The sequence below is a fragment of the Macaca mulatta genome, chromosome 12, assembly GCF_049350105.2.
Source record: "Macaca mulatta isolate MMU2019108-1 chromosome 12, T2T-MMU8v2.0, whole genome shotgun sequence".
In the NCBI taxonomy this organism is placed as follows: domain Eukaryota; kingdom Metazoa; phylum Chordata; class Mammalia; order Primates; family Cercopithecidae; genus Macaca; species Macaca mulatta.
In genome coordinates, this window is record NC_133417.1 from 69,694,503 (window position 1) to 69,722,380 (window position 27,878).

A 27,878-nucleotide genomic window follows, 5' to 3' on the forward strand; every position below is an offset into this window, starting at 1 on the left:
GAAATAATCCCTCTTATCTGGGGAAGAAATGATCCAGAACCATCTTATGTCTACTAGTTAAATGCCTCCTATCATCTATCCCTTAGTAAATAATTTGATAAAAAGAAATTTTAAAAATCTGCAAATCTTACTAGTGTCATCAGAATTGAAAAATCACAATTAAATTTAAAGACAAGTAATATGTATTGACAAATGACATTTCTAAAAATCTCTGAGAAAGCACTGGCCTTCCTATTTCCTTAACTATTTTTAGGCATATTTTTATTGCAAGCACACAATGGCACACTAAGCAAAGAAATCTGTTTACACACTAAATGTTTCCATATAAGCAACAATATGCAAATGGCTTATTGTAAATGTTCACAATTCTCAGTTATTAATTCAGATTAGCAAGTTCATATTAGTGAATGGAAGCTGACTGAGTCCAGGCACCTTAACTCTCTGGTTTAAAGCTGTGTCTTGAAGCATCTAGAATATTTACTGGAACAAAGAAGATGCTCAATAAAACATGGTTGAATGATTTCTCTTTCAGATACACACGTACTGTATTATGTGTTCAAATGTTTTCCTAATTTTGAAAAAAAAAATAATCTCATTTCTTAAAAGCATGCTGGGTTAGAATTTTTAATGTATTTAGTGTGAAATAACAGTTCCTTTCAGCATTTGACCCTGATTCATAGAAAACAAGAACCTGCACAAAGAATAAATTATCCTCAGCCATTCAACAACCAGGCTGTCTTCCAGCAATATATAAAAATAATCAAGCTGTAGGGTTGCTAAACATCTATATTCCATGAAAATCATTTTCTTCTTCCCATCTATCGTAGAGACATTTGCCTTTTACTTTCAGACTGGTGGTTTGACAACTCTACCAAATAAGTCATTTTATATATATTCTCCCCCATCAGTAAATAAGAATATATTTATATTCCTGTTTGTGAAAAAGGTCAAACTACAGATTAATTAAAACGAGCTCATTTAAGAGTAATTGGGACAGACACGGTGGCTCATGCCTATAACCCCAACACTTTGGGCGGCCAAGGGAGGCAGATCACTTAAGCTCAGGAGTTCGAGACCAGCCTGAGCAACATAGTTAGATCCTCTCTCAATTTCAAAAATAGTAATTGCAAGGAGTTAAAAGAAGCAATGCGCGGTGGCTCAAGCCTGTAATCCCAGCACTTTGGGAGGCCGAGGCGGGTGGATCACGAGGTCAGGAGATCGAGACCATCCTGGCTAACATGGTGAAACCCCGTCTCTACTAAAAATACAAAAAACTAGCCGGGCGTGGTGGCGGGCGCCTGTAGTCCCAGCTACTCGGAGGCTGAGGCAGGAGAATGGCGTGAACCTGGGAGGCGGAGCTTGCAGTGAGCCGAGATCGCGCCACTGCACTCCAGCCTGGGTGACACAGCGTGAGACTCCGTCTCAAAAAAAAAAAAAATTTAAAAAATAAATAAATAAATAAAAGAAGCAATGCACGGGAAATAACTCTAAACCAGGAAGTGAAGAAACTTTAGTTTTGCCACATGCACCCCCCCTAGAGCAAGCATTTATTAAGCACCTATGCTGGCTATGGATAAAGAAATAAGTACAATTCCTGTATTTAAAGAACCAACAGTTTATTATTTGACAATATTAATCAACTACACATTCACATAAAAAGTCTCAAATGTTACCTTGTTCTCCCTTTCTCTTTAGGTGTCTTTGGTCAACAAATGAGCACTTTTGAAATACCCGTAAAAACATAAATAATAGAATTTACTAAGGTACAATGTGTAGGAGACTATATACGAATTAAACTAATTATTACCACAACACTGTGAGTTGTTGTTTTGTGTATAATTTACAGGACAAGGCATAAATTCCTGAGAAGGGAGTTAACTCATCCTCAGTCAGTAAACTACAGACCTAGGTTTAAAACCCAGAGAAGTTCATTTCAAAGACCCATTTCTTTCTCCTCTGCCATTCTGTTACTGTATGCCCTATCTGTGTGCCCAGCACCACTGAAACACCAATCTAAGATCTTAAAATTCTATTTAGAGTAACAGATTGAAACAAAAAGGAAAAAAAAACACACAATACATTATGCAAACCTATCTAATAAATAGTTCCTCTGAAATGACATCTACTAAAAGAAACACTAACTTATCAAAAGAAAAGCATTAGCTATATGCATACTAAAGACTAATTCATTATAATTATGCCTTCATGATCTGTAAAACTATATTAAATCTTTTAAAACAAAGGAAAAATACCCATATTCTGAAAAGTAAACAATGTTTTCATCTGTCTCGTTTAAACAAACAAAAATACTACTCCTGGCCCTCCCAACTACCATCACATTCAGTACCACAGAAAGGTATCTGATTTAATGTATAAACACTGTAAAATCCATTGCAATTCTTCCTCCCAGAAACAAGAAAAGGAAATGAGAAAGAAATATACGGTAGTCTCATTTATACAAACTTTCCCTGAGGAAATAGGTGGACCTAGAAACAAAGGCGTATATAACACGCCAAGTAATGGTGGCGGTCAGTACTTAGCAATGTCTTAGCAAAGACTTTGTTCAAAAATAGCCATTGAATATTAAAGCCATTAAAACAATTTTTATAGCACAAGAATTTTGGTATTATAGGTGTGGTCCAGTTATTATGAATGTCAAGATACAGAAGCTAAAATCCTAATTTATACATTTACTTTTTGATCCTAAAATAAAAATAAGATATTTTTATTGTACTGATCTCACAAAAAGATCATTATGTTCTATATTTTGTCCTCAATTTCATAAGCACCACTTATGTTACTCTTACAATATTTTCTTAATTGCGTTCTACCACTTTTCTTATAAAAAGTTAGAAAATATAAAAATTTTATCTCAAAAGCAAAACTAATTTTATATCACTGAGATCATTGCTTATATTTATGAATTTGATGAGATACCTATAATGTATGTGCACTTTAAGAAACCACAGATGACGTTGACCAACCACCTAAGTTTTTTACGTCAACAGTATGACACTTTGAAAAACATCTTTAATAATTCTAAACAAAACAAAAAACACACATGTAACGCGTAACCAATTTGATATTCCATCCAAATATTTTGTTGTTTAAACAACAGGGTATCATTATTTTCTAGAGTTTCTTATTAGAAAAAAAAAATTGTGTACAGTTTCAGTTCAGGCACTACAGCATGATTAGAGTACTCCTATTAGACAAAACATAAACTCAAACTTAAGTATATTTTGCAAAACGTGAAAATCTTTAACAAACAAATGACCTCAACTAGAATTATAAATGGGCTTCTCCACATGACTTGGGAGTTTCATGACATAATTGACAACAGGCTGAAGTTAAAAAAAAAAAATGCGTCAGTACAAGACACACTATTTTGAATAGATGGAGACAGGTTTAGAAAGCACTAGTTACTAATTGTACATCACCACATATATGGTTTATGTGCCAACTACTGCATGTGTCTTTGTAAATTACTATCTACTTTCCTTTGACAAGAATAAATTGTGATAAGGCATCTAAACATTCCAAGTTATAGCTATATAACTTCAAAATTCTACAGAAGAGTCATCCAGTTCTAAAGATCATTGCATAATTATTTCAAACATGAAAATGGAATATAATTATACTCTTAATATTGAATGTATAATGAGTTTGTGTTAAACAATTCTGTTACTCACCTTAGTTTTTTCCTTTTCCATATGGTTCAGTAATTTGCTTTCTAAAGAACATAGGGAGTAAACAAGACACTGAAAGGTACCTTCTCCTCTTCCTTATTAATGACATCATTAAGTTTGCCTATGTATAGTCTCAATCATCTGACCTCATGCCCTACATGAATAAGGGGATTTGTTTAGCTGTTAATCCTCACAGTGTGTGGTTAGCAGCCATAAACCAGTGACAGATAGTAACTTGATACTATCTTTTTTATTTTTAAAATAAAACATGGCGAGATTGCAGTTTGTGCTGGTCTGGTTTATGTCAACCTTAAATATGATCAAGTTTCTTTATCGGCAAAATTTGGAAAATGTAAATCTCATGTATTTATTTCTAAGGGAAATTTACATTTGAATTATATAAGTTAGATTTCTACAAGGTATTTAGAAACACAGCCCTTGTTTTTTAAAAAAAAATACAACCAATGATTCTATTGACTATTTTTCGCATTTTATATACATTTTATAATAGCAAGTAGATTTATAATTTGAACATTTGGAATCTCTCCTAAGTATATGTATTATTTCTCCTTCGTTCTGTAAAGATTTTTAATTAATCTTATCATTTCTTCTAAGACTTCTTTAAATACTAATTAGCTCTGTTAGAAGCAATACTTTATACCACAAGACAATGTTAACTCAATTTTTTCTTTTAGGCCACCAAACTTTCAACACAAACCATTTGGAGTTTCAATTAAAGGATGCATTTGGCTATCCACAGATATTCTATACCACAATTTTATCTTACATAAAAAGACTAATTCTCACATTCATCTAATATTACATAATACCAGACATCTATTTAAGGGATGAAGTTAATGCAGTCCTTAATAAAAGAATAATGTTTTAGCACACACAGAAAGTACAGTACTGTAAGCAAGGAGATGAGTCAAGTTGCATTATTCAGTTAGTTTAACAAAGTTATATGTAATCGTGTACCAGCCAACTTAGAATGTCCACGAGCAACCTTCTTATTCAAGGTTCATGCTGACACAGTTAATATTACACTCAAGGTGTGTTCTAAGGGTCATGTACTAAAGGATTCTTTATTTTTTTAATTTAATGCGGGTAGATTGACTAACTGCAATTGTTACTAGCAAGAGGGTTGTTAACACAGAGATGCCTATGCCAGGGGAAAGAGTGCCAATCTAGAGATCAAAATGCTTCATTCTAGTTTGAATTTCTGTCCAGTACCCGAAGAAAATACCTAAAGTTAGCTTCACAGGGTTCTCATATTTTAAATGATAGAGATTATTCCTTGTAAAAGCTAAAGCCTTAGATTAGTGTAATTTATCATATTGTTTACTGAAGTATTTACCATAATTTGAAAGGAACTTCACCATGTCTTAAGGAAGTGTTTCCAGTAAGAACATAATGAACAGCAGTAGTTAATAATGTATACACACAGAGTTTAATGGATTAAGCATTACATTTAAAAACATTTTTCCCTAATATGCATGTACATTTAATCATTGCATATACATTTAATGCGTTAAGAAAAAAAATTACATAATTTACTCTCCAAAACATCAATTCACAAAAACATAACTACTTCAGTTTTTTCTACAAAAATGCTGACAGAGAAAAAGAGTCCTCAGACATATTAAAATGTGTAAGGGTAATAGTAGTTTGAGAGAAAATATTAGATATTTTTAAAGCAAAAGATTAGGAAAGGTTAAATTATTTTGAAAGTTTTACACAACATATTTACTTACAACTGTTCCAGAAAGTCTCTATAAAACAGTAGTTCCTTTAGCGCTTTACTTTTAGAGGATGCTGAACCAACTGCCCTGCTCTCTTACTAACTCAACTGTTTATCATGTATGCGTAAGCGCCAGGCACTTCTTACCTCTGGCAAATACGTAAAAGAAAGAATTCACTGGTCTTATCAAATCATTCTGGGAATAATCATGCTAACATTTTCATAGGGTCTTTTTCTGAAGAGAACGTGTTTTACACAATAAAAATTACAAAAATAAAAAGCAGCTCCTTATCAAGCAATTTTAAAACTGGAGAATCCAATTTTTTGTTTCCTTTATAAAGTTATAAATGCAGATTCTCAATATATACAAAATATTTTAATTCATCATTTGATCTTATGGCTAAGAAGCACATCTGTATAATATTTTTTAAAACCTTAAAATTACTTGTAGGATGATAGTTTGAAGAAAGCTGAGTATATAAAAATAAAATTCGGATAAAAAAGCAGGCATTTAATTTTGTAAAAAGAACCAGGTAAACTTCCTGGCAGATGCCCTAAAATTTCTCCCAATGGGTCCAGCGCAAACATCATTTTCTATCATGGAAACCTCAATTCAGCCAGTAGAAGCTGGCATTTCAGTCTCATGGCTTCACTTCTACTAACATTCTACTGTGAGGGCCCTGATGTGAAAGGAGAAGACTTTAAACACCTAGATTTTATAGTCAGTCTTCTTCTAAATCAAAGTGCATCTTTGCAACAATTCTGATATTTCCAGAATGTTCAAAATCAAACACAGACTATTCTGAGTGACAGAAACTTTGATACAAAATTACATGTCCCATTACTTTCACTGACAGAAGCATTATTTCTTCCTCCATGTGTGCAATACTGACTGATAAGGTTATAGCTCAGAATATCACAAGAACTGTCACTGGCATTTGCTTTGTAGCTTTGACTGTCTCTTATACAGCTCTGCGTACTTTGTACCTACATCTCTCTCCACAACAAAACATTTTTAAGAAGGTGTTCAGAAGAGTAAGTAAGCTTTAATGCACAGCATGAGGACTGTGGCTAATAATACTGTACTGTATACTGGAAACTGGAAATTTGCTAAGAGTAGTTTTCAAGTGCCTGTACCATTTTTTCAAAAAAAAAAAAAAAAGGTAACTGTGCGAGGAGATACATATTTTAATCTGCTTGACTGCAATAATTATCTCAATATGTATATGTTTATCATAACATCATGTTGTACACCTTAAATATATATACAATAATAACTTCAAAAAACAAGATGTTCAGGTTAGCACGGCAGTACATGCTGTAGTTTTAGCTACTAGGGAGGCTGAGGTAGGAAAATTGCTTAAGCCCAGCAGTTTGAGGTTGCAGTGAGCTGTGACTGTGCCACTGTACTCCAGCCTCGGTAACAGGAAGAAACTCTGCCTCTTAAAAAAAAAAAAATGCATTCATAGTTTCTACTTCTTTACCTCATAGCCTCTCGTGAGTCCAATTCCATCTGGCAACCATCCCCAACCCCACCCAGACTGTCTCATATCTTCATTAACACCAATGCCCCTCATGCTGCTCCAGATATTGAAGAACAGGATTCTTACTGGAATCTTATCATGCTTGATTTCTTCATGGCACTCTAAACGTTTCATGTTGCCAATCCTGAAATCTTTCCTACATGCAATACATTCTGTTTTTGTCTCTGTTGTCCTGCTGGTAGTTTTTGTTTTGTTTTGTTTTGTGTTTTTAAAACGGAGTCTTATTCTGTCACCCAGGTTGGAGTGCAGTGGTGTGACTTCGGCTCACTGTAACCTCCGCCTCCCAGGTTCAAGCAATTCTCCTGCCTCAGCTTCCTGAGTAGCTGGGATTACAGCTATGTGCCACCATGCCCAGCTAATTTCTGTATTTTTAGTAGAGACAGGGTTTCACCATGTTGGCCTCAAACTCCTGACCTCAAGTGATCCCCTAGCCTTGGCCTCCCAAAGTGCTGAGATTACAGCCGTGAGCCATGGCACCTGGCCTCTGGTGGTAGTCGTTAGTGTCCAAATACTTCCTCCTCGTATGCCCTCAAAGATACCCCAAGTTGCATAATCAATTATATGGGATCACCTTACTTGGGGGTCTTACTACCCATATTTTAAAATCTCTTGGGTGCCTATTTTTCATCTCAAACTTGATAATGTCAAAAGTGAACTTTTCACCCCTCCTCCCTTAGTCTCCCCCACCCCAATAACAGCCCCAATATAGTCCAAAATCTAAGAATTCATCTTGGTTCATTCTTCTCTTTCCCTCACTTCCATTTTCAATCCGAAAAAGATGCTGAATTCATGTACTTCATCTACACTACAACAACCCTCCCCCAGTCCAGTTCAACCCCCCATCCTCTCCCACTCCACCCTGACAGTCTCCCTGCCTCTGCTCTCAGGAGGCATTCCAATCTCTTCCACAAAACTTCCATGTCACCACCTTAAAATGTAAACTATCAATTCATTCTCTTTTAAATCTTCCAAACGCTTCCCATGGCCCTTAGAATAAATTTCAAACTCCTCATCATGGTAAAGGAAGCCCCAAACTGCAGCGCTATCTAGTTCTCATGGCCCCTTCATCAGCCCACTGCGTTCCAGCAACACTGGCTTTTTCTAGGTCTGGTATATACAAGCACCCCCAGTCTTAGAGGCTTTGCCACTACTGTTCCCTGGACCTAGAATGCTTTTCCTCACTCATATCCCTGTTTAAATGTTTCCTTCTAATAAAGATTCTTAGTCAAGTCTATGGTAGCATACCAATTGCTATACCATCACCCTATTTTAATTATCTTCAAAACATTTATCACTTTTTTTTTTATTTATTTTGTCTGGCTGCCCCCCCCCCGCCCCCCACCAACCTGGTTCTCCCTCAGAATCTAAACTCTGAGAAGAGACACCTTGTCAGTCTTCTCCTGATGCCTATAACAGGGGCTGGCACTTGACAAGCAATCATTAAGTCTCTGCTATCAAATAAGTGAATCAGTTATGAGGAACACTTTTCTTTTTAATTCAACAACTATTTATATAAATTGTGATTAAGTGTCCTTGGAACAACATTATGATTAACATATATAAAAAGGGTAACACTATTAGCCCTTGGGGAAAAAACACAAAAATAATTACGATCGATATTTAATGTTTAAAAATAAACTTATTGTTTTGGAATAATTTTAGATTTACAGAAAATTAGTAAAGTAACTAAAGACAGTTCCCATATACACTTTACCAAGTTTCCTTTAATGTTAACATCTTATATAACAATGTACCTTTGGCAAAACTAATACTAAAATTAGTGATTATTAACTCAACTCCAGACTATATTTGGATTTCAAGAGTTTATCCACTAATGTCTTTTACATGTTCCATGATCTAATCCAGAATACCATATGTCATTTAGTACAAGTTTAATTTTGAATTGTAGCTTGATTTATTTTTTTTTTATTTTTCAAAATGTCTTTTCAGTTCTGTATCTGGCATATACAAACCTTACTATTGGTCTTAACTTATTTAAAAAGAAGTAATTTGACCCAATATAAAAGAAATAATATGCCAGGAAAAACAAAAATTCACTAAATCATGAGTTACACACACACACACACACACACACACACACTACTGTTAAAGACAGAATGACTACTACAGTATAATCCAAGATTCTTTTTTAGATTTTCTTTGCATACCTTCCTAAGGATGCTGCCCTAAGCTTCTCCTGAAACGTTTTGTATATGCACCTATGCACCTGAGGATTCCAGGCAGCACTAAGGGAGAGCGACACAGGAATGCTGCTATATACCTAAATGCAGATAACAGCAAGAATGCTCACAATGATCCTTCTTAGGAAAAATAAGAACACAATCTTCTAAACCAAGATAAATGAAATTCATGAATAATAAGCTTAATATTAGCTTGATTTCCGAAAGCAACTTTTAAAGAGTGTAAAACAACTTCCTTAAGACAGGCATCACTGAGGCACAATAGAAATGAAATGGGTCAAGTGTAAAAGAAACTGGCATAGGGGTACCTGCAGCGAGCTGGAGAAAAGGCTAGCAATAGTACAGGCTATTCAGATCTAGCTAATTAATACTCTGGGAAAAGAGAATTTGTGTTAGGAAGTTTTCCAGTTTTTCAGAAGACATAAGAACTCTGAATTTTTATGTAAAATTTTCTATGTTGTCAAATAATTTGCCCTGCTAAACACAGCATTCTATGTGGCCTTGGGAGAATGGCACTGAAAACAAAGTACATGGCTACATCTCACCGTTGTCTGTTCCTATGCGTAGTGGCCAAGAGTTGCCAGCAACAGCCACAAAAAGATAATTCTGGCGCTTCTAACAGGATGGTTCTAATAGGAATAGCCTCAGATACATGAGAAAAGCAGAGACTGATCAGGAGAAACTTACTCAACATTGACTGAGCCTTTATGACATGGAGGATTGCAAGGCACTGAAGGAATAAAATGCCAGCTCAGAGAGTGGGTGTGTCAGAAAGGGTTATACTTGGGAGGAATAGCAAATGAAAGGGGAGAAAAGAGGTCTTAATTCTCCAAAGAAAATAACTTGTCAGCCCAGCACAGTGGCTCATGCCTGTAATCCCAACACTTTGGGAGGCAGGGGCGGGCAGATCACTTGAGGTTAGGAGTTGAAGACCAGCCTGGCCAACATGGCAAAACCATGTCTCTACTAAAACTACAAAACTTAGCCAGGGTGGTGGCATGTGCCTGTAGTCCCAGCTACTCAAGAGGCTGAGGCATAAGAGTTGCTTGAACCCAGGAGGCAGAGGTTGCATTGAGCTGAGATCATGCCACTGCACTCTAGCATGGGCGACAAGAGTGAGTGAGACAAAAAAGACAACTTTCCAAGCAAGGCCTTGTAGGCCATACTGAATTTGGGTTATCTAAAATCAGTAAAACAGGGAGTCATACGATCTTATTTGCATATGGAGATAATCATTATAATGAAAATGGAAGGGACTGATTAAAGGGTTAAGACCAGGGACAAGCAGACCAATTAAATGATCAATAATCCAGGTAAAAATTGCCAAGGCCTGGTAGCACTGGGAAGAGGGGTAAGGAAATGGGTTGAGGAGACATTTAAGTGATAGGATCAGCAAAATTTAGTGACCGAGTCACAGGTTAACAAAAGGGGAGGGGGAAGACCAGGAGAAATCCCAGTGTATGACTACGATAATTCAGTAAATGATGAGACCAACCACAACTAGGATAGAAATTACAGGAGGAAGACAAAACTTCACAGGAAATGAGTCATTCAGGATTTTTGAATTTGAGAGTCATATTGGAAACATGGTCTTTATATTTTGCAGTCTCCAAATGAGATCAATTGCTTGTGGTTTTTTTTGTTTTTTTTTTCTTTTGTTTTGTTTTTGTTTTTCTATCCAAATTACTTTCCTATTCCTAAGTAGGGCTAGGGAAATTTGGTCTTTTCTTACATTCTAAGTGGAAAAGTGATCCAAACATGTAAATATTACCCTAGATCACAGGCTCTCTAATGAGAAAGGATAAACAGTACAAATCATGACAAAGTCACCATCTTTGCCTGGGAAATTTTCAGCAAAACTGTCCTGCTATCTCTTGATAAGTTGAAAGAATCTGGGCTATCCCTGCCTTCTATTTTCCCAACAGGAAAAGCCAGGGAAGTTCCTTGCTCCCTTCAGCCTTGAGAACAATATTAAAGAGCCTTCACCAACACTGATGAGGTCTTGAATCCCTCGGAGAATTCCACGTAAACTTCAGGAGATGCAGGGTTCTTCCTCCTTGCTCTTAATGACCTGTCCTGTCCTGCCCTGCCCTGCCCCACCCATGCCATTTCCCAGAACACAGAGCCTATTTCCACAGGACACTTCCCAGCCTCCCACAGACTCTCAGGCCCAGGCAGGACAGTCACCTTACAGCAGGGACATTCTCTCTGAGTCTCTTGACCAAAAAGTCCCCTTTTAGCTCCTCCAAACAGAGACCACAGAGACTAGGGCCTTCCTTCAGGTCTTTTTTCATCAGCTTCTGTCTCAGTAACTGAGTCTAGAGGGAAAGGGAAGACTTAAGATGACAGCACTCCACACGTTTAGACCAAATATTAAAGGGATGGTAGGGAACGTGCAGGTATGAGACACGGGTCAGGCCTCCATCTGCGGGAATGTTTGCATATTGCACTCAGAGCCGAGATGAGGCCTAATGAGAAAAAGGTTTGTCTCATGAATTTTAAAATATTTTTAAAGTATGATATGATTTACTTTTATTTCTTTTATAGCTTAGATAAATAATGATGTCACTCTGCTGTCCTACAATTCAAGCAAAGTGTTACTTTTGCTTAAATGTGAGGTAGTCTAGCAACACAGAGCTGACTACCTGGACCCGATTCCTGGTATTCCCATTAGTTGTCTGTGTGACCTAGAGCAAATTAACTTATCCTCATTCTCCTAAATCCACATCTGTAAAATGGGGTAGTAATAACAGCCACTTAGGGGACTGTTGTAACCAAAGTTCTCAGCACAGTGCCTACAGTGTAGAAATGGCTGACACTGAGGGTTCTAATGCCACAAATGAGAACATAAGAGGCCTTTGTAGTAAACATTTTCTGAGAATGAAAGGAATTCCATGTAATTCCTCCCTTTTATAAACGTTTAAATTTATAAAAGTTATTGGCCAACTTAAAGACATATGTCCATTTTTTTTAAGGCTTCTGAGTCAGTCACATGGAAAAGTTTTGAGATTTTCATGGCTTTTTTCGAGAGCAATCTTTTTAGCGTGGTTTCCTCTTTGACAATAATGAATAATTAAACATTAATTGAAGATCTAATTATTATTTTCCTTGGATCTCAGGATAATGGGATATGAGCTCAAAGACATAGATGATATTATCACCACAGAGAAGGGACAAGAGCTGCAGCGCTCCTATTTATTCCACAACCATTCCACTTTTGTGTATTTTCAGCTTTATGCCTTATTTAGAAACCAAATAATGTTTGCCCTGGGCAGTGCTGCCAGAGTATCTAACGGGCAAAGTGGAAATCCACAAGGCAGGGTAGGCAACATTACAGTGTAAATGCTGTGTTTTCATGGAGACTGCTGTCGCCTTGTGAGGTCTCTGGGCAAGGAGTAAATGTAATTCTCAGTCAATAATTTGCTCCTCCACTAAGTCAACCTTAGAACAGACACCCTTTAAGAATCCCTCGCCTGTGATGTGCATATTTTCCCCTGGGCGTTTCCTTATACTTAGGAGAATTTTAAATACACAAACATCCCTCCAGTATTTCAACAGCAGTAACGCATTTCCCTCTGTAATAGTCTGAGTTTCATAATGTTGCACTTTAATTATAAAAGAAGTTTACTGCCTCAAAATCAAAAACACAAAAAATAAGATTAAATACCTTTTGCATACATCACAATGAACACTACACAGATACAACAAACATTTCTCTTGTTTAAATTGATTTAACTTACTAGACTTTCTTTTTTTTAACCCAAAACCTTTTATTTTTTAGGTACCTCATATCCATATGACAAAAATAGCACAATAATGGCCCATGCCTGTGATAACAGTATGTGAATACTTGTGGAGAGAGGTTGGAACAGTTTTGAGAAAGGCTGATAAAAATAAAATTGCTACTAACAAGTTAGAGAAGCATTGGGCCAACATTTAATTTTTAGATAAAAGAATGCTTTGGTATCATCACGGTCAAATCAGAAGCTTTCATGTTCACTGTATACTTACTACAGAACAGACAATTTGTGAAGTGCTGCTGAGGTGCTCTTTCCCCTTTCTCACAACCCCACAGACACATCTCTTTATGGATACTTTACAAGATACTTCACTGATAAGGGTAAGAACTATTCAGCAAATTAGTCAAGGCAGTAGTACACCTTGGAGGCAGGACTTGAACCTAGGCAGTCTGACTCCAGAGCTACATTCTTTTCCACTGAACTAAAAGTCAAATTTAATTCGAAATTGTGCCCCAAATGAAACATCGACCCTGACTTTATTTCAAAGGCTTTATCTGTGAAGGTGCTCAAGACAAAACAAAGCATAAAGAAACCACATACACAGAGAAAACCAATAAAGTAGATCTATTTTCAACAAATCTCAAAAATATAACAAAGTATTCAAACCTCATTGCTGCTTTTTAGAGAAATTGCAAACATGCTTCCCTAAAAACATTATCAATGTGTTGTTGAATTTTTAAAAATGGAATAAAGCGATTCCTTTCTTATTTTTTTTTTTTTTTTTTTGAGACAGAGTCTCGCTGTGTTGTCCAGGCTGGAGTGCAGTGGCCGGATCTCAGCTCACTGCAAGCTCTGCCTCCCGGGTTTTTACGCCATTCTCCTGCCTCAGCCTCCTGAGTAGCCGGGACTACAGGCGCCCGCCACCTCGCCCGGCTAGTTTTTTGTATTTTTTAGTAGAGACGGGGTTTCACCGTGTTAGCCAGGATGGTCTCGAACTCCTGACCTCATGATCCGCCCTTCTCGGCCTCCCAAAGTGCTGGGATTACAGGCTTGAGCCACCGCGCCCGGCCGATTCCTTTCTTTTAATGGTGTTTTTTCTTTGGCCTCAGAGAAGGCTATCCAGTTAAAAAAAAAAAAAAAAAAAAAAGTAGAACTTTTATCCTTAAAACTTAGGACACTTTATTCAGCCAACACTTCTAATCCTTGTTCCTTTGAATTATCTTTTACTTTCATGTTTGCAATTTTATATTCCCAGAAATTACTAAAGTGTGAAAAATCTTGATGGCTAGCTTCAGTATTACAGTTCATTCTCAGTATTATGAAAGTTTAAGAAAATGCCTGGCCTTTATTACTACTACTTCTTAATTTTGTGAGTTTCATTTGCTACTTTAATAAAATTACTAATGTTTTAATAAAAATTTCTACAGTGGAGCTCCTCATCCCTAATTAACTGTTAATTATGTTTTTTAAATCACCTAACTAAAAAATTAGTCTAACAAACCGAATAGAAAAGTATTATTTTTTATATCAACTGAGCAAGAAAGATCAAACCAGTTTCTTTCCATTATTTTGCAATCTGTGACATTATATTATTCACATTTAAAAAAAAAAAAAAAGCAGATCGCTGAGGAAGAAAGGGAATGGGGAGGGACTGCTTTATGAGTACAGGTTTCCTTTTGGGATGACAGAAATGTTCTGAGCTAGGATAGTGGCGATGGTTGCACAACACTCTATATGTACTAACTGTTACTATATCTTACACATTAAAATGATTAAAATGGTAAATTCTATCTTGTGTATTTTACCACAATTTTAATAAAAACAGCCAGATATTTTAAGACTGTTATTAATATAACAAGTAGATTTCTGGTCAAAGATTTAGACTTCATAATAGCAATTGAAATACAAAAATAATGTTCTATAAATATATCACATTAAATGATAAAAGTTTAATGTTCAAAATAACAAGAAAACGCACTGCAAGTATAAGTTTATCACCTATAAAATCAGAACTTCCCCAAGATACATTTTAAATGGTTATACTTAAAATGTTATAACTTCAATAGTTCAGTAGTTTGCCTTGCTTTCACATTTTTTTTCATATATTACATAAAAGGGAGATTAAGCCTTCAGTATGCAATTATCACAACTATGTATTTTTTGGACTTCTACAGAAATATTCCAAGAATAAATGCCCAAATTCCACAGGTCTTTCAGAAAGGCAAGATGAAGGACATGCATGGTGGATCACACCTGTAATCGCATCACTTTGAGAAGCTGAGGTCAGAGAATCCATTGAGCCCAGGAATTCCAGACCAGCCTGGGCAACATAATGAGACTTCATCTCTACTAAAAATAAAAATTAGAAAAAAAAGTTAACCAGATGTGGTGACACATGATTGTGGTCCCAGCTACTTAGGAAGCTGAGGCAGGAGGATCACTTGAGCCTGGGAGGTCGAAGCTGCAGTGAGCCGTGATCGTGCCACTGCATGTATTCTAGCGTAAGCAATAGAGTAAGACTCCATTGAGAAGAAGAGAAAAGAGAGGAGAGAGGAGAGCAGAGAGGAGAGAAGAGAGGCTCTCAAGCTGTGGCCTGTGGCTCTGAAGAAAGCAGTTCAGGGAATCAGTGTGGTCAGAAGTGCATGTCCTCGCTGGGCTGGTCAGACCCAAACATTAAAAACTCCTCCTCCATCCCAGATATTCAATTACAGATTTAGCAGTAGTGGTTTCAGACACTTTAATATTATAAGCAAGAGATCGAAATGAAGTTAAAACCATCACACTGGCCAGGCATGGTGGTTCATGTCTATAATCCCAGCACTTTAGGAGGCCAAGGAGGGAGGATCGCATGAGCCAGGAGTTTGAGACCAGCCTGGGCAACATAGCAAGATTCAATCTCTACAAAATATAAAAAATTAGCCAGGCATGGTGGTGCATGCCCATGGTCCCAGCTGTTTAGGAGGCTGAAGCAGGAAGACTGCTTGAGCCTGGGAGATACAGCCTTCAGTAAGCCATGATTATGCCACTGCACTCCAGCATGAGCAACAGAGAGCTACCCTGTCTCAATCAATCAATTAACCCATCAAACGCTTCTGATAAAAGTGGGTATTTTCACGTTCTTTCTAGATGTGTGGAGCCAGGCCATGAGAAGGAGGTGACAAGACCAGAGTCCAGGCAGGAGAAGCAGCAGATCCAAGTGGACCACTGTCATCTTCTCAGGCTTCCTTTCTCTCTCATCTCATGGTACATTCTGTCATTTCAAAGTGTTCACAGCATTTAGCTCTAACTTCATTCACATTAAGTTTTCATTTATGCATGTTTTATATGTTTTATATTTTATAGACTTTAAGATCCACAAAAGTAGCATCACTATACTGTGCAACACACAGAAGTCCCTCAATAAACACTTGCTTTTGTATATAATCCTACATCGTTTTATTGTTCTATTTTTGTATCTGCATTTTATCTCTAAATGTTAAGTTCATTTCTTTAAGGCATAATTTGTAGATATTTCTTTAGTCCTCCAAGTTCCTTACACACTGCGAAAGCATACAGAAAGTGCTGGATCCACATATGTAATTATTTCACGCGGCTGCTGCGATGAATTCCAGAGTGATGTGAGCATATCCACCCATTGTCCACCGTACTGTATTCTCTCTGGAAGGGCCAGCTCTAATGTGAATTTCCTGAAGAAGGCATCCTAATCTCTCCTCCCTTCCTTCTGTTTGCATACTTTGCTTCCCTGTCTTCTGTTCCCTAAGCACTTAGAGGAGGCCATTCATGGGTAATCAGGGTGCAAAAGTGCTATATGATACTTATGCATTTATCTGTTTCCCTTTACACTGTAGATTCCCTTAGAGAAGGAAATTTGCTATTTTCGTTTTTGGATTGCACTGCTACTAGAGTCAATACATGTTTTTTTTTTTTTAAAACAATTAATATACATATAAAATGAAGGCGCTATGGTATGACTGTCCATACCTGCTATGCTATGGTCCTTCCTTTCTGTGTTAGAAACATAATTTCTAATGTGACTGTGTTGGGAGGGGGGCCTAATGAGAGATGTTTAGGTCACAAGGGCTCCCTCCTAATGAATGGATTAATGCTATTGTAAAAAGGGCTTGAGGCTGCAAGTGAGCTCTCTTGCTCTTCTGCCTTCTGCCATGTGAGGATGAAGCAAGAAGGCCCTTGCCAGATGTCCAGGCCTTGAGCTTGAACTTCCCAGCCTCCAGAACTGTGAGAAAGTACATTTCTAGTCTTTAGAAGTTACCTAGTCTGGTAATTTGGGTTGGAGTCTGAGACCAGCCTGAACAACATGGGGAAATCCCATCTTTACTAAAAATACAAAAATTAGCTGGGTGTGGTAGCATTCACCTGTAGTTCTGGCTACTGGGGGAGGCCGAGGTCGAGGCACAAGAATCACTTTAATCCAGGAGGTGGAGGTTGCAGTGAGCAGAGATTGCTCTACTGGACCCCAGCCTGAGCGACAGAGTGAGACTGGTCTGTGATGGTCCCAGATAGCCACACAAACGGACTATACCAGAAGGGTACTCTGGACATTCACAAGAAACTTCCAGCCAACCCCATAAATGAACAGAAGTAGTCAAAGATTTAAAGAGTTCTGTTTGGTTTTGGTTTCTTCAAAGCAAGAAAAACAATAGGCAAAGCCCTTCACGATGAGCCAGGAACAGACACATAACTTCAAGCAGGGGTTAATACAGGAAGTTACACAAAATATTTTCATAGGAGCTAGAAGTTTCACAAGTGAGAGACAATGTAGCTGAGTAGTTGCTATGGCAACAAAAATAAACTTTATACCAATATTCCAGTCATCATATAACTATTCTTTCTGCTTGCTGGGAGTTTTCAGTGGTATTTGAGTCCAAGAAAGGAAAGAAAGAAAGAAAAAAAAAAAAAGACATCTGAGGCTTATTCTCAAAGAAGAAAATAGGAAGCTGATTCAGGGACATAGGCTACAGCTGATGTCTCCTTTGATTCAAAATAAATAGCTAGAGGAAATCCTCCTCCGCAATAAAAGGTGGATTTTTTTTTTTTAAATACCAGACAGGTATAAAACAGGCAGCTAAGATGATTAAGGAATTAAAATGAAGCAGTCACATTTAAAAAGATGGTAAATCTAATTTTTCAGATGAATAATGTCTTAAATTCAATTTCCAGTGTTTCTATGTACTATATAAAATTAATTCTAGTTAACAAAGTTGAATTTACTGCATACAGAAATGAATTAAGCATATTTTCATACATGGATCAAAACTTCACAAACTCAGAAGGCTTTTCCTTTTGGAGTCTTTTCTGACTGCTCATATTCCACACAGTACTTTGATACATGTAAAGTGCAAGGCACCTTACTAGAGAGCATAGGAAATATACTAAGATATGGAGTCCTGCCACAAATACACACAAAATAACATGAATACAAAGTGTCCTAAAAGTCATGCCAAATAAAACAGAGAATATAACTGGGCAGAGGGATAGTGAGTCACATGCTGGAGGAGGTGAGGGTTGACATGGTCTTATGGGATATTAACTTGAGATGTTGAAGTAGAACTGAGACATTTCTGCAAAACTAGATGTATGAACAGAAGCAGGAGGAATAGGGAATGGCTTGGAAAACAGCAAGAAGCTCAGTTTCTTGGGTGATCCAAGAGAAGAAGCTCAAGCAACAGTCAGTGATAACACTAAAAGAATGAAAAATTTTAAAAGTCTAGAATCACAGCATAGAGAACCTGTATGCAGGGTCTTCATCTCGCAGCCCTGTCTCCCTCAGGAGACAGAGATCCAGAATTACTTCCCAGAATGGCTTCAGTGTCACCTTCCCAGATCCTTTTTCACTAACCCTTACCCACACCGTTCTAATGATTTCCATTGTACTTCTTGAACTGCTAATTCCCAAAAAGCTTGGTACACCATTCTTAACATTTTCTATGACAGCATCCTCTACTTCCTTGCCTTAAGGTATCTTGTCTTTTTCTTGATTATGCCATCTCCATCACACACTTGTCAAATGGACTCTGTTCATTCTCTGCTTGCCTCCACAGACCAGGGAAAGGGAACAGTCAGCATTTTCCTGAATCCCTTCTGCGCTAATGTATGACTCTAGTTCATTAACAATCCTTCCTTCACCCCCAAGGGTCTCATCATCCATGTCTATTACCACTTTAACCATGTTAATCACTTAACTTTGAGTCACCTTCAACAAACACTGAGGAATTTGACATCTGGCTAATAGTAAGCTTATACTTCTGTGGTGCTGTCACTACTCTCTAAATTTCAGTGCCCATATTGATAGTCCATTCAACATCCTACCTAGCTCACTGGTCTTTCCAAACTTGTCCTCCATTACCACTAGGAACTTGTCATTACCTGAAACATCTCCACATCTGAAAAATCAAACGTATCAAATATAACGATTATAATGTATCAAATACAAGTTCTGCAGATCTAATGTATGGCATGGTGACTGATAAAACTAAAATTTGCTAATAGAGTAGAACTTAAATGTCCTCATCACAGACACAGAAAATGGTAACTATATGAGACGATGAATATGTTAATTAACTTAACAGTGGTAATCATTTTACAATGTAAACATATATCAAAACATATTCTGTATCTTAAATATATACAATTTTTATTTGGCAACTATACCTCAGTAAGGCTGGGGCAAAAAAGAAGTATTCATCCTCTGAATATAGCTTCTTATAACTTTCCACTCCTGCATCCCTTGCCTGTGACCTTGAGCCCTCAAATAAATACCCTAACCTCATTTACATGCCATCCATCATTGAGTACTTGAAGAATCACCAGGGCTACACTTTCACCTGCAACCTCAATTACTTTGCATCCTTGGTCTTCCAGCTTATATGGCTCATAACATCCCAACTTGTATTTACTATAATAATACCTTCCCTACTCCCATAGGAGCTTCTGAAAAACATAAACCCTGAAAAATTATTCATTGTTGATTTCATAGTGCCTTCTTTTAGGACTTGGCTTTCTAAATTTCTACAACCAAACCTGAAATAAACTATTAGAATTCGAAAATGTGAGAAGCCTTTTTATTTAATAAAAATATCAATTACTGTAACAGACACTTGTCAGATGCTTCCCTGGCCTCCATTTTATACTTTTTGCACAGATTAGCAGTGCTGGTGACTAGATGGGATTGATTCCCATAACCTACCCACATAAGTGGGCACTGATTGGCCTAAACCAAGTAGAAAGATCTCCCAAACTTACTACTATGATTGACCAGAACCCTAGCCCAGGCCAGCTAGATGTTGACATTACTCCGGCCATGGCGACTGCTTTGGCCACTCAGTTAAAGCTAGTTCAGAGTGAGACCACAAGTCTTGTTTGACAATCAGAGAAAGAGATTTTATTCTCTAAGAAAGACTCATGTGCAGATATGACATTTGGAGCTGCCACATCCATTGTCCTCCACACATCATAAGGCCTAGGTCCAAACACAACACTGCACCTTAAAAAAAAAAAAAAAAAAAAGTCTGCAAGTTGCTGATAAAAATAGCTTTCATGGAGGTTATGAAAATTACATGAGATACATGCAAAGAGTCTTCCACTGGGTTATCAAGGTCCACTTTCTCCCTCTAGAAACATCTATCAGCTAGAAAACAGAAATAGGAGATACTACAGTTTAGGATGATTCCATTTTATGGTTAGTGACATGTTTGGTAAAAGTTTGTCTAGGAAGAAGGAAAAACCTGAAATTGAGTCAACTTTGAAAGTAGTTAAAATGACTGATGCTGGAATTTACACAGAATACAGAAATAAATGCATGAAAAGTCAGATAACTGGCCAGGCACAGTGGCTCACACCTGCAATCCCAGCACTCTGGCAGGCCAAGGTGGGAAGATCACTTGAGGCCAAGAGTAAGACAAAGATCAGCCTGGTCAACATAGTGAGACCCCATCTCTATGTTTAACCAAAAAAAGCCAGATAACTAGAATAAAAAGTTCAAGAGATGTACAGAGTACTAGAAAAGGTTTAGTTGGAAAGGATTTGTAAAGTGAGTGGAATTTCTGAATTTCAGAGGTATGGTCATTCCAGTTAGTAACAAAGGAAATTACCTGTAGGAGTAGAGGTTTAAACACACACACACACACGGATGCAGTGGTGCACGCCTGTAGTCCCAGCTACTTGGGAGGCTGAAGTAGGAGGATCACTTAAGTACAGGAATTCAAATCCAGCCTAGACAAGACCTGGCCTCAAAAAAACAAGCAAGATCTTGTCTCAAAACAAAACAAAAACACATTAAGATAGGGTATTAGATTGGTCATACACCGTATTTTAACAGAGATCATGATGATAGAAGGTTAGAAGGGAGTGAGATGATAGAAATGGGGAAGAAATGACCTGGCTGGTAGATGGAGGACAAGAGAGTGGTCACGTATGTTTAGCCAGATGGTATCCAAAGTAGTCAGAATTTTTGTTGTACATATCCTGTCTTATAAGGTTGATAGAATATGAAGCAAAAATGGGGCATGAGAAAAGCCAATATTACCTCTGTGCTAAGGAGAATGAATACCTTCCAAAGGAACAGCAGTGCTTTTGAGGAATAAGAATATGTGGGGAAGGAGAGGGAAGTGTGAAATTGAAGTTGTTTGGCATAGAGGGGGAGCTCAGAGGGTATATTAGAATACTTAGCTATTCCATCAAAAGTCTATATTTTTAGCTTTTGTATTATTTGTATTCAGATTTACAATAGGTGAGAATATGAAATTTAAGACTACTTAACTCTCTACTTGAAACCCAATCATCAGCAAGCCTATTTCTTGTATCAAAACTTAGATTGTAATAGCAGACATTCTCTCTGCAGTTACCCCCTTTAAAGGACATTTTGAAAATGAAGTAATTGAGCAACTGGGTAATTCTTAGCTAAGGCTACTGCTTATTGTTTTGCCTTTAAGTTAATAGATATTTTACACACACTGGACTGGTTACAAAAACGTGAATACTTCCAAAACAGCCAGCTGATTTTGGTTTGTTTTTAAAGCTTACCACTTGTTTTTTCCTCCCTGTAGTTAAATACATCAAGGGAAAACAGAGGAAGGGGAAAAATACATAACTTCAGATTCTTGAATAATGTTGTTTCATTCAATGTTGTTTCATTATAATGTTAATGAGAATAGAAATCAATTCACGCTGGGTGGGGCCACCATCTGTGTGGAGTTTTCACTTACTCCTCATGTCTGCATGGGTTTTCTCCAGAATGGCTGGCTTCCTCTCACTTCCCAAAGATGTACACGTCAGGTTCACTGGTGTGTCTACATTGTCCCAGTGTATGTGAGTGTGGGTGTGTGTGACTACACACTGCCATGAGATGGCATCCTATTTAGGATGGGTTCCTGCCTTGCACCCTGAGCTGCTGGGATATGCTCTGGCCACCCATGACCCTAAACTGGAATAAATAGGTAAATCATTATCCCACCTGGTTTGTTAACCTTTCTTAAATGTATGTATAGCTCTGATTTATTTTAATGTTTAATAATTTCACAGTTCGGGTTTTTACTTAAAAGTTTGTTGATGCTTTTGTGACCAGAAATGTCATAGGAAGTCTTGTTTACATCAATTAATCTATAGTCAAACTGGTTTCCTTATACATCATTTTACTTAAAGTTGCAGTTTCCACGAACCCAGTGACAACATAAATTGAGGACTTAACTGTATAAAGAAAAAATCTGAGAGACAGATGTCTGAAATTAAACAGCAACAAAGAGTCTCCCTACTGAATTGTTTCTCTTAATTTATACACTGGTATCTCACACTTGCCTGCTACATATAAAAGGTTTAAGAAGTAAAGAAAGAAAGTTGTAAGACTCCACAAGGAACTCCAGAAAAGAAAACATGGTTTACATAATACATCATTGATCACTGAGGGGAAAAATGCTTTGGAAGACTCTCCACCTCTCCCTAGAAACTAATTAAACTTTTGAGAGTTTTAGGCACCTGAGCTAAGAACAATCCTTTGCACACTTCTGCATAACTTGAAATATGATATCATAATGTGCGCTCCAAAAGATAACTCCTATCAGAAGTGTCCAGTAAAGTCCACATCTAAATTACTTTCCATTCAGAAAAATTATGTATATAAATACATACATACAGCAGTGTATTCTATACAAATACTTGATTCTCTGCAGCCTATCTAGTGCTGCCAGAGTTACAATAGACTCAGAACACTCTCCTAGTGTCATATCTGCTAATTATTTTTTGCTGGTTATTTGGAATTGAGAGCTAGAGTTTAGCTCTAGCACCCCTTGTCTTACTTGCCAAAACAACTTCTCAAACTACTTTTTAAAAAGTTACCTACCTATATTAATCAAATATTTATTTTTAAATTATTTATTCACTGAGAAAGCCTTTAGTGACATGGTTAAACTAAACAAAACAAAACAAAAACACACGACCAGAAAGACAAAAGTCACATTTTAATGACAGCTGGGAGTGAGGGAGGTCAGGAAATGTGGACATGGAGGCAAAGCAGGGTCTTATCCCATTGCTATCAGATAGATAGAAAGATAGATAAATTTTTTTTTTTTTTTTTTTTGAGACGGAGTCTCGCTCTGTCGCCCAGGCTGGAGTGCAGTGGCGCGATCTCGGCTCACTGCAAGCTCCGCCTCCCGGGTTCACGCCATTCTCCTGCCTCAGCCTCCCGAGTAGCTGGGACTACAGGCGCCCACAACCGCGCCCCGCTAATTTTTTGTATTTTTAGTAGAGATGGGGTTTCACCGTGAGTCTCGATCTCCTGACCTTGTGATCCGCCCGCCTCGGCCTCCCAAAGTGCTGGGATTACAGGCGTGAGCCACCGCGCCCGGCCTAAATTTTTTTAAAATATGGTGGGTAACCTCCATACCAAGTGTCTTCCTGCATGCCTGCCTGAATTGCAGAGGCCAAAATCCTAAATACTTCTCTTCCCAGGCTCCCTTACCTCCAGGCATCTGTTAATTAGATATGCCACCAGGTATAGTGCTGTCTTTGTGATTCCCGGATCACAACTAAACTTTAGGAGCAACTTCTCCACGTTCCTGATGGTAGCAGAGGTAGCAGCACCTCTGGTAGGCCAGACAAATGGTGTCACCAGACCTGAAAGCACAGGTGAGGTTCTGCTGCTCCAAACTGCCAACTTTTTTACAAGTATCAAATTCCCTGTTTTTTTTTTTTTTTTTCTGTTTAAAACAGCTGGCTTTTCTTGTTTTCTGAAACTAAAAACTGACTGATCATACACATTTGTATTTCAATATCAAAGTGGGTCAGATAAGTGCTCAATTATTTTAATTGTTTAAATCCACAGTCTCTTTTGATAAATACATAAGAGATGCTGCTTTAGGTAGAGAGTAGATACACTTTCCGAACCAATTCCCATTGGCTCTTTTCCTTTCTATTCTTATTTATTTATTTATTTATTTATTTATTATTTTTTGAGACTACTCTGTGGCCCAGGTGGGAGTACAGAGGTACAAACTCAGCTCACTGCAACCTCCGCCTCCTGAGCTCAAGCAGTCCTCCCACCTCAGCCTCCCTGGTAGCTGGGACTACAGGTGTGCACCGCCGCACCTGGCTAATTTTTTTAATTTTTATTTTTTGTATAGATGGGGTCTCACTATGTTGCTCAGGCTGGTCTCAAACTTCTGGGCTCAAGCCATCCACCTGCCTCGGCCTCCCAAAGTGCTGGGATTATAGGAGGTCCAACTGCACTGGACCTCCTTGGCTCTTGGCTCTCCTTGGGGTTCAGCCATCACATAATTAGAAACAGCCTGCTTTTCACAATAGGATCATGACTAAGAAACAACTCAAGTTCAAAAGACGTAAGGCCAAATTTAGACTCCATTATTCATTATATAACCTTAAGTAAATTACTTAACATCCAAGCCTTAATTTCCTCAACTTTCAAATTGAATAGTACCAATCAAATAGCGTTCAGATTAAATTACACATGTAACATGCAGTAAGCATTAAATGTCTTCAGATGAAAAAGACTAATTTTCCCTTTTCAAGTATTTATAATATCAATTTTGTATGTATGCTTTACATCTAGAGAGAACACTTTTGAGCATATACTCTTTCCCCGGAGATGTTACTCCTCAAACATGCCTGTCCTGCGACCAGTATGCAGGAAGATTAAGTGATGTACTCTGCTCCACCTCAGGATTAATTCCATTCCTAGACCCACTCTATCCTGGAATCTTTCCTTGGAATGAACATTCCACTGGCAGACACACCCTACAGTTCCTCCCCATAAAAATTCCTACCCCAAAACTCCATTCAACTCCCAATGAAGGATCACCACCCAGTCTGAGAAAAAAGAGCCACAAGCTTATCTTCTGCTTCTTACTTTTGAAAAACAGGTCCGAGATAATCAGCCTTTGGAATCCTACCAAAAGGCAGAAACTCTTAAATTCATGCTATGGGCCTGACCCCGCAGTAGAATGTAATTCAAACCTGTGAAACATCCAATTTATTCCTTCTGGAGTGACTTCTGTACTATTTAAGTTGTCAAACAGAAATTTGTTTAGCTAGAACAAAACATGATAGTGTCTTGTAAACCTTTTTAAAGGAAGGTTTCAAGCTTTTCTTTAAAAAACAGTTTTTTAAAAGGGGAGTTTGTACCATCTTATATTTACAGCACTACCAAAACTGAACCTTTTACATAAATCTCATAGATTTAATTCTTTAACAAAACCTCATTTCAGGTATTTTCATGTTATTGACATACATTTTATTATGCTGAAAAATACTAAAGGAAAACAAATGAGAGATTATGATAATACTGTGACCTAATTTATCTATATTCTTATGTTAGATCCTTTTTGCTATCTTCAAAAAACTAAATGACTAAAATCACTAGTGATCTGAAAATATGTTCTACTTTCAGAGACTTTTGTTGTTATAGCTTCCATGTTAAGTTCCTTGTGAAATTCCTTTCCAATATTAACAGGTCCACATAGGACAAGGAAAAAAAATGCAAAGAAAAGAAAAATCATCCTAGTATGTCATGGAATATAAAAGACATTTGCATGAGGAACCATTTAACAATTCAAAACCAAGCCTGCTTTATAGCAGACTGATAAGACCATAAGTATATTCCTTTGTAAACTGTAACAGAGTATGGAAATCATTAGCATCATCTATTAGAAAAGTAATTTTCAATTACAGATTAGGAATGTGTATGTGTTTTTAAATTGTAAAAGTAACATTATAGAAAGTTCTACCAGATGGTAAAAATGGCTTTTTACATAAATTATTAATCATAATTAGTACCCCCTCCATATGGTCTCCTATTTATTAATACAAACAGAAGGTAATACTTACTTAGAAATGGCAGAGTAAATTTGAAGGAAGTTCACAGTCAAGCTCTCTTTGTTAAGAGAAAGAATTGTCTACCCATTTAAGGTGCCAATTCCTTTGAAAAGAAAAATCCAGACCTCAAAACTGAAGGGGTGGAAGTTGAACCACAGCCTTCTGATCTGTATCCTGGTGATAGCAGTACCTATTCTTACAGTGTTATTGTAAGGCTTAAATTATGCATACCATAAATCATTCCATACATGCAAGGTAAAAGAAAACTGCATTTGTCTAAATGCTCCGTGTTAAGTATAAAAAGAATGTCCTTGACTTTGGGAGGCATGTTACACCTAGGGAAGGTCCTGGTAAAAATTTTCAGAAGTATACAGATAAAAGTTCATTTCAGGTTATTGCAGAGGCGAAGGGCAGCAGGATGGAGTAATCTGAAAAAAAAAATCAGATTAGGGAAAATGCAGACACACCTCTGAAGAGTCATACAAGACCGTATTTAGAATTCTGACATTTCGGTGACCCTTTACTAGGCACAGGGATGGCCTAGCAAATTTTATTCCACTTGTTCAGTCAAGTGCATACTCCTGAACAAGGCAGTGACAGGAAAAGGAAAGAGAAAGAACAAGACTTACTGGGGCTCGGTACATATGGAACATGAGTACTTGAATTCCCCAGGAATTACAAGGCAATTTCATGTCCCCCACATGAAGATTGATGGTTCACAGACACAGACCCTCTTGCCCCAGAATGCCCTTGTGTTCTTCTATTAAGTTAACACCATTTACATGTAAGAGCAAAAGACATTGTTGGATTCACATATCTTTGCCCCACACAACAAGTACTAATATTTAATACTTCATATTAAGAAAAGCAAAGAAAATGAATTTTTAAACCTTCTAAATCAATGCCAAGAGCAAGAGGCAATAAAAACAAAAGTGAATTGTGAGAAATACTTATCATAATGACCAGTCTTCACTAAGCCCACTTCCTTCGAGGACTCTTTTCATCTTCGTCTCTAGGGAAAGTTGGTTCCACATATCAAGTAATCAAATATGCTTATTTTGAAAGGGAACCCTAAATGTCTCTTTAAAGGTACTCCTTTATAATAATGTTCTACAGGAGAACTTTTAGAAATAATGTTTTTTAAGAAGCAATAGAATATTCTGAAGCACTCACAAGGCTAAAGGGGTATAAACTGAAAATTATTTGACAGAAGAATATTATGCATATATATGAGGAGAGTGAGGGAGGAGATATATTACATGGCAACTTTTTCACTTTTGATAAAAATATGGAATTTCCTCAAAGTTTAGTAAATTAAAATGAAGTAAATGTCAATTAAAAACATGTTTCATGGCATTATTGTTAATCGTTTCTATTAATTCATTATATTTTATTAAATTAACCATTGCAAATATCTTCTAATCTTTCTTACTCCCAGAGTAGCTAGACTGACCAATGACCAGCTCCCAGTTAAATTATTTCTCTCCAGGATCATAAGCTATGTCTTCATCACAACTTCTTACAGGCTTTAAAAGTCTATATGTATTTTTTTTAATCATACAGAACATACATCTACAATATCTAAGGTGTTTTACTGTTTTCTTGAGACTAAAGGCGCCACATTA

General features: G+C 37.2%; 1 protein-coding gene across 38 annotated transcripts in view; it reads right to left on the minus strand.

The window, feature by feature from the left end:
* COBLL1 (cordon-bleu WH2 repeat protein like 1) overlaps positions 1-27,878 on the minus strand; it is a 194,058-nt gene that overhangs the window by 119,445 nt on the left and 46,735 nt on the right. For 2 of the 38 annotated variants that reach the window (XM_077956589.1, XM_077956585.1), the window contains exon 1: positions 5,444-5,559. The exons of 35 other annotated variants lie outside the window; for them this stretch is intronic. The gene's annotated coding sequence lies outside the window, so the exon portion shown is untranslated. Of the gene's footprint in view, positions 1-5,443; positions 5,560-26,265; positions 26,682-27,878 lie in introns of those variants that run through there. One more of the 38 variants, XM_077956584.1, reaches the window with a different exon arrangement.